Consider the following 6,645-nt stretch of genomic DNA (forward strand, 5'->3'; position numbering starts at 1 on the left):
TGGATTGTTGGAGCATTACGGCTGTCGTAGTCAGGAGCCTCGCAGAGTAATCTGGGTCCAAAACTCTGTCTGTTTCAGGTCACAAAGTCAAACAAACACTGCAGCATCACTGAGAGTTAAAAACTGTCTAAATTCTTTAATCCTTAATAAAATGAGTGTGAGGGTGTAACAATTAAGTTTAACATCCAGACATCCATGAAAACAGAATTTATTAAATTCAATTTAGAAGTTAGCAGGAAGTTAGCTCGCTAGTTTCCACCTAAGCATGATATAGCACGTTCTGACTAAGAGATTTCTGAAAAAATTAAAACATACAGCTCTGCTATCACTTCCAACATAAACGAAGACAGAAAACTAAAGAGCAGTGACGTTTGCAGGGTTACTGAAGTTGGGCTAGCTGGTATATAATGATGTGCTACGTGATCGCTAGCGATACAGCTATGTTAGCATAACATAAGCACAGTAAAGCTGGATGATAAACGCTAACTTTTTTCCACTCGATAAAAGTTAACGCGAGGGTCCCCAATGGTTAGAGACAAATGCAATCGCATGGCAGGATGCTGTAAACGGGCCAAACTTCAGTCAGGAGAACAACTGAGATAATCCATCCACAATACAAGGTTAGTTATTAATATACTGCAAAAACATGGGAACAGAGCAACTGCAAGAGAATTCAACATTAATGAATCAATGGTACAGAAGTGGAGGAAGCAAGAAGAATGAGTTGAGTAAAGTTTGACTTATCTGACTGTTTTGTTCTGCTTAATGCGCCTTATGGTCTGAAAAATATGGTAATCAAAATTAATGCAGAGTTGATATTTAAGCTATGAAATTTCTCATTATATTGATGCTCAATAGTTTATTCTCGAAAATCAGTCTGTATTAAAAACTTTGACTGATTATAACAGCTGGAGATTAGATTAGATTAGATTAGATGAAACTTTATTAATCCCTCGGGTGGGTTCCTCCGGGAAATTCAGTTTCCAGTAGCAAAGCACCGAGAGATGTTGCATGTTACAGATACATTAAGGGGAATGAGAGTAAGGATATAAGCATAAATACACCATATATACACATATATAGATACAGAATATACAATATGGATAAATAGGATTGCTCATTTGAGTGAGTATATTGCACAGTGATTATTGCACAGTCAAATATAAGAAAAAAGACAAAACAAAACAAAACAAAAAAAAAAAAAACAAAAAAAAAAAACAAATATTGCAAATATTGCACAGTGTAGAAAAGCACCTACAACTCAGTTGTTCCCGCCCTCCCTTGTCCCCCTGTTTCTCCTCCCTCTCCCCTCCAGTGAGGAGTTAAACAGTCTGATGGCGTGTGGGACAAAGGAGTTTTTAAGTCTGTTGGTTTTTGACTTTGGGAGAAGCAGCCTGTCGCTGAATAGGCTCCTCTGATTGTTTACGACCGTGTGCAGAGGATGCCCGGCATTGTTCATAATGTCCATCAGTTTCTTTAAGGTCCTCTTCTCTGCCACTGTCACCAGAGTGTCCAGCTTCATGCCGACCACAGAGCCAGCCTTCCTGATTAGTTTCTCCAGCCTGGATGAGTCCTTCTTTGCTGTGCTGCTCCCCCAGCACACCACGCCATAGAAAAGGACTCCTGCGACCACTGACTGGTAAAACATCCTCAGGAGCTTCCTGCAGATGTTGAAAGACCTCAGCCTCCTGAGGAAGTACAGTCGGCTTTGGCCTTTTTTATACAGGTTCTGCGTGTTGCATGACCAGTCCAGTTTGTTGTCCACCCACAGCCCGAGGTACTTGCATGTGTTGACCACCTCCACCTCCTCTCCCTCTATCTGAACTGGCAGTGGACCTGGTCTGGACCTCCCGAAATCCACAACCAGTTCCTTGGTCTTTGAAGTGTTGAGTTGCAGGTGGTTTGTGTGACTCCATGTGACAAAGTTCCTCACCAGGCTCCTGTACTCCTCTTCCTGGTCATCCCAGATACACCCCATGATGGCCGTGTCGTCTGCAAACTTCTGAATGTGGCATAATTCAGAGTTGTAGCAGAAGTCAGAGGTGTACAGGGTGAAGAGAAGAGGGGACAGCACGGTTCCCTGTGGTGCTCCTGTGCTGCTGACCACAGTGTCAGACGTGATGTCCTTCAGCCTGACGTACTGCGGCCTGTCAGTGAGGTAGTCGGAGATCCAAGCGACCAGGCAGGGGTCCACCTGCATCCTGTTTAGTTTCTCCTGGAGCAGACAGGGCCAGATTGTATTAAAGGCACTGGAAAAGTCAAGAAACAGGATCCTGACCGTGCCTTTTCCCTTGTCCAGGTGTGAGTGGGCTCTGTGTAGGAGGTACAGGATGGCATCCTCCACACCGACATCTGCCTTGTAGGCGAACTGTAGTGGGTCCTGGGCATGTTGTACCTGTGGTCGGAGGAGGTTAAGGAAGAGCCGCTCTAGAGTCTTCATAAGATGTGACGTCAGTGCCACCGGTCAGAAGTCATTCAGCTCATTGGGCCGGTTCTTTTTGGGGACCGGGTCGATGCAGGATGTCTTCCATAGGGCGGGCACTCTCCCCAGTCGCAGACTGAGATTGAAGACTCGTTGTAGCGGCTCCCCAAGTTCAGCAGCACACGCCTTTAGCATCCTAGGACACACCTTGTCTGGGCCTGCTGCCTTTCTGGGGCGAAGCTTCCTCAGTTGTCTCCTGACCTGATCCACTGTGACACTGGGAGATGATTGGAAGGGGGGGAGAGAGGCTGTCGTGCTGTTTAGAGAGGGGTTGGAGAAGGAGGAGGGGGGGATGTCATAGTGTCAGGGAGGGGGGGAAGCGAGGGAGGTAGGAGAGTAGGGAGAGGGCTCTGTAGTAAAGGTGAGGGTGAGGGTGGGGGGGTTGTGGGCTGGTCAAACCTGTTGAAGAAGTTGTTGAGTTTGTTTGCCTTCTCCACAGTCCCCCCCCCCCCCCCCACTGTGCTTTTCTTGGTGTTGCGCCTGTGATGGTTTTCACACCATTCCAGACCTCCCTCATATTGTTCCTCTCCAACTTCTGCTCCACCTTCCTCCTGTAGGTGTCCTTTGCTTCCCTCAGGCAGCGTTTCACCTCCCAGATGGTATATGATTGAATTACTGTAACTTGGAAAATTTCTACAGTATGAAGGTAAGATTACGCATGACTTCATAAAATATGCAAAAATGATTCAAACATTTAAAGTAATGCATAATCTCTGAGGGATTATAAAACATACTGACCTTAACCTTCAGTGAATAATACATTTACACTTAGAATGTAACAGTAAACATTATACTTTCATACGGTGCTCAAAACAATTAAATGAGCACTTGAGTATAGCATCAAGTCAATTAACTTATGGGATATTGATCTGGTCAGTCAAATAGCAGAGGGGGGTGTTAGTTAATCAGCTGCTTTGGTGTTAATGAAATTAACAACAGCTGCACTAGAGGGGTAATCAGGAGGCAACTCCCCAAACAGGAATAGCTTTATAGTTGGAGGCCACTGAAAGGGCTGTAGAAGGTCTTTTAAAGATCAGATACAAACCTCTTTAGGCTAGACAACAGCACCCTGGCTGCCATTAGGTATTAGGATGACATCCTTGGACCCATTGTTAGAACCTTAGTGCAGTGGAGTGGGTCCTGGATTCTCAACAATGCCTGGCCTCATGTGGCCGTCCGTCAAGGCAATTCATGGAGGATGAAGGAATTGATAGCAGGGACCAGCCCTCACACTAAATCTAATAAAACACCTCTGGGACATTATGTTTGCGTCCATCCGACTCCAACAAGTTGAATCTCAGACTGTCCAGGAGCTCAGTAATGCCCTGGCCCAGATCTGGCAGGAGATCCCCCAGGACACCATCCGTCATCTCATTAGGAGCATGCTCCGGTATTGTCAGGCATGCATACAAGCATTTTTTTTAAATTTATTTATTTTTTACATTTCAGTGTTGCCTTTGAATTCAGCCCTCTGTAGGATGATAATCTTTATTTCCATCAAACAGTTTGACATCCTTTCATTCTTAAATCATTACCCAGTCCACACCAGTATAGATACTCATTATGATTCCTTTTCCCCATTGAGATCTGATGTGTTTTTCAAAGTGTTTTTTAAATTTTTGGAGCAGTGTTATGTTTACATGATGATCGTGGTCATCCCTTCGGAAAGATGACATCGTATACATGTTTTCCATCCCTTCCTAATGAGCAAAGATACCCAGTGTTGCTGCGGCCTTCAGAGTCTAATGATCTTTGTTGTCTGTGTGTTTCAAACAAGGATTTCCCTCTGTGGTGGGTCTCCGATGGCTAGTGAGCACAGAAATTTGGATTTGTATTAGTAGTTAGTCAGAAAGCCAAAGGCACCGACAACATTCGGGCCTTAGTGTCACTTAGTGTTATGTTTTTGAATGTTACTATGTTCTATGTAGAGCAAGCTGCTTAAAAAATGCCCCTACAGGGATTAATAAAGTTGTTTGAATTATTTTTTTTTGTTGTTGTTTTTTGTAATAATACTAACACAATAAAAACAGACACAAAGACGTGTGCAGACCGACTTCAAGCCTCTGGGGCTGAGATGTCCTTTGCACAAAGCATGCTTGAAAAATAATCAATTTGTCCTGATGTGTATTCAAAGCATGGACTATTCAAAAAAAATCCCCCAAACCAGTTACTAAATAGTCAATGACAACAAATTGGTTACTGAAGTCCTTTAACTGCTTGCTCATATAGAGTGGCTGTTTAAGAAAAAAGCCATATTTCCCAAGGGCAGCAGCTTGGCCTGATGAAACGCTGAGATGACAAGCACTGTGTTGCTCTGATGGCCGCCTGCCTGTAGGGAGTAGCCTGAACGTGTGCATCTGCGTGTTTATCTGCAGAATGTGTGTGGTTTGCCTGTACGTGCTTCCCCCAAGATTCAGGCTCTCACTGCACTCGTACCTCCCTGTGAGCGCGTGGGGATCCCGCATGCATCGCCTTGCGTTCCCACGCCTTGGTCAACTCTCTTTGACATTGCTAACGTAAACAGATGTTATGCTGCAACAGGAAATGGACTTCTGAGGGGCTGATGGAAAAAAAGCTGTTATTCTCAGTGACAGAGAACAGTGACGAGGTCACAGTTCAGCAGAAAAAAAGCAAGGAATGTCTCCCAGGCGTCAGCATTTGCGGAGCCTACTGGGGATTGAAGAAACTCGATGGACAATCGTCAATTCCTTGCTCAAAGTTAAACAGTTGACCTCACCTAGTTACAACTTTATGGTTATAACCCTACTGACCTGCTGCATCATCAGGACTGCAAATCACAGGCAGTGTACCAAGGTCATATCTAAGCACAGCAGGGAAGGACAGGTGATTGACTATGACAGAGAGAGACACAAAATGACAGAGTGAGAGAGAGAGGAAGACAAAGATTACATAATGGTGGCACCCGTATATTCAACTGTTGAGTAATAGCTGTAAAAAAAATTTAATGAAAAAGATTAAATCGCAGCTTTTATTGAAGCTCTTCATTTAGCGCCACAGCATAACACAAGCCAGAACAATAAAACTGTTCAATAACTGGGAAAAGACACAGGTTCACTACCCATAAGATTCAGGCTCGTGTTCACCTGGTCGTCATCAATCTCAAGGAGGATGTGAGAACTATTTTCCTTTCACCTTTTCCAAAGGTACACTTGGACCAAGGCCAAAGAGGACTGCTCGGTGGTCAAGCCCCAAGCAAAAAACACCAAGGACGTTGGAATTTACTTTTATCCTTTTCTTCTCTCCTTCTCCTTCAACTCTGTCTCTTCGAAATTGTTTTCTCAATTACATTTACTGTAAGTGCCTCATAAATAAAATCTACTGCCTGCAGGGAAGGGTTCCAATATTACACCTTGTAGACACAGGCAGTATGGCACAAGCCTTTTTGCTGTGCTTCTCTCCCTTGAATTTTTTTTTGCTTCTGCCCTTTCTTGTGCCTTTGCATACTTTCCTCTTTGTCACTTTCCTTAGTAGGGCCTAACGATAATTAGACACTGCTAGCTTTTGCCTTGTGCCTAGTCACCGCTTGTCATTGAGGCCACTCTTGTCATCGGTTCGCCACTAATGGCCTACTCCCATGGCTCTGTCAGCCAGGATGTGCCCATCTTCTTCACCTGCTACCAATAAGGCCTGCCTCAAGCCACTGTTGCACAAAGACCAGAGCCTTTGTGTCTGCATATGCCACAGCATTTGGGGATCTTCACAGCATCTCGGCTCCTCCTTGGACTCAGTTCATAATCCACATGCCGATTCGAACGCCTCAGCAGGGATGGTATCGTGGCTGCATGTCCGCTCGTCTGGTGAAAGCAAGGAAGCAAGTCAGTGAAGCTGGTGAAGGCTACTATCAATCATATAAAAGTAAGGAATTAAAATTGACCTAACCTCTAATCCATAAGACAAGATGTAAAGGGTCTCAATGTGTGCAAAAAAAAAAAAAAAAAGCATGAAGACAGCTCTCACTCCTACTTCTTGACTGTGTGAATGGGATGAAATAGATGTCAATTATATATAATTAGGGTAAAATTCAGCACTAGGCTGCTCATCTTCCGCTGCTTACTGCAAAGACGACGTTAGCTGTGAATTGAGTTCTTTATTTTATTTTGGGATGGATGGATCTCGACCTCTGACGGGTGTGGCGTGGACGA

This window comes from Perissodus microlepis, chromosome 7 (assembly GCF_051167445.1).
Source record: "Perissodus microlepis isolate ML-2025 ecotype Zambia chromosome 7, ASM5116744v1, whole genome shotgun sequence".
Classification (NCBI taxonomy): Eukaryota; Metazoa; Chordata; class Actinopteri; order Cichliformes; family Cichlidae; genus Perissodus; species Perissodus microlepis.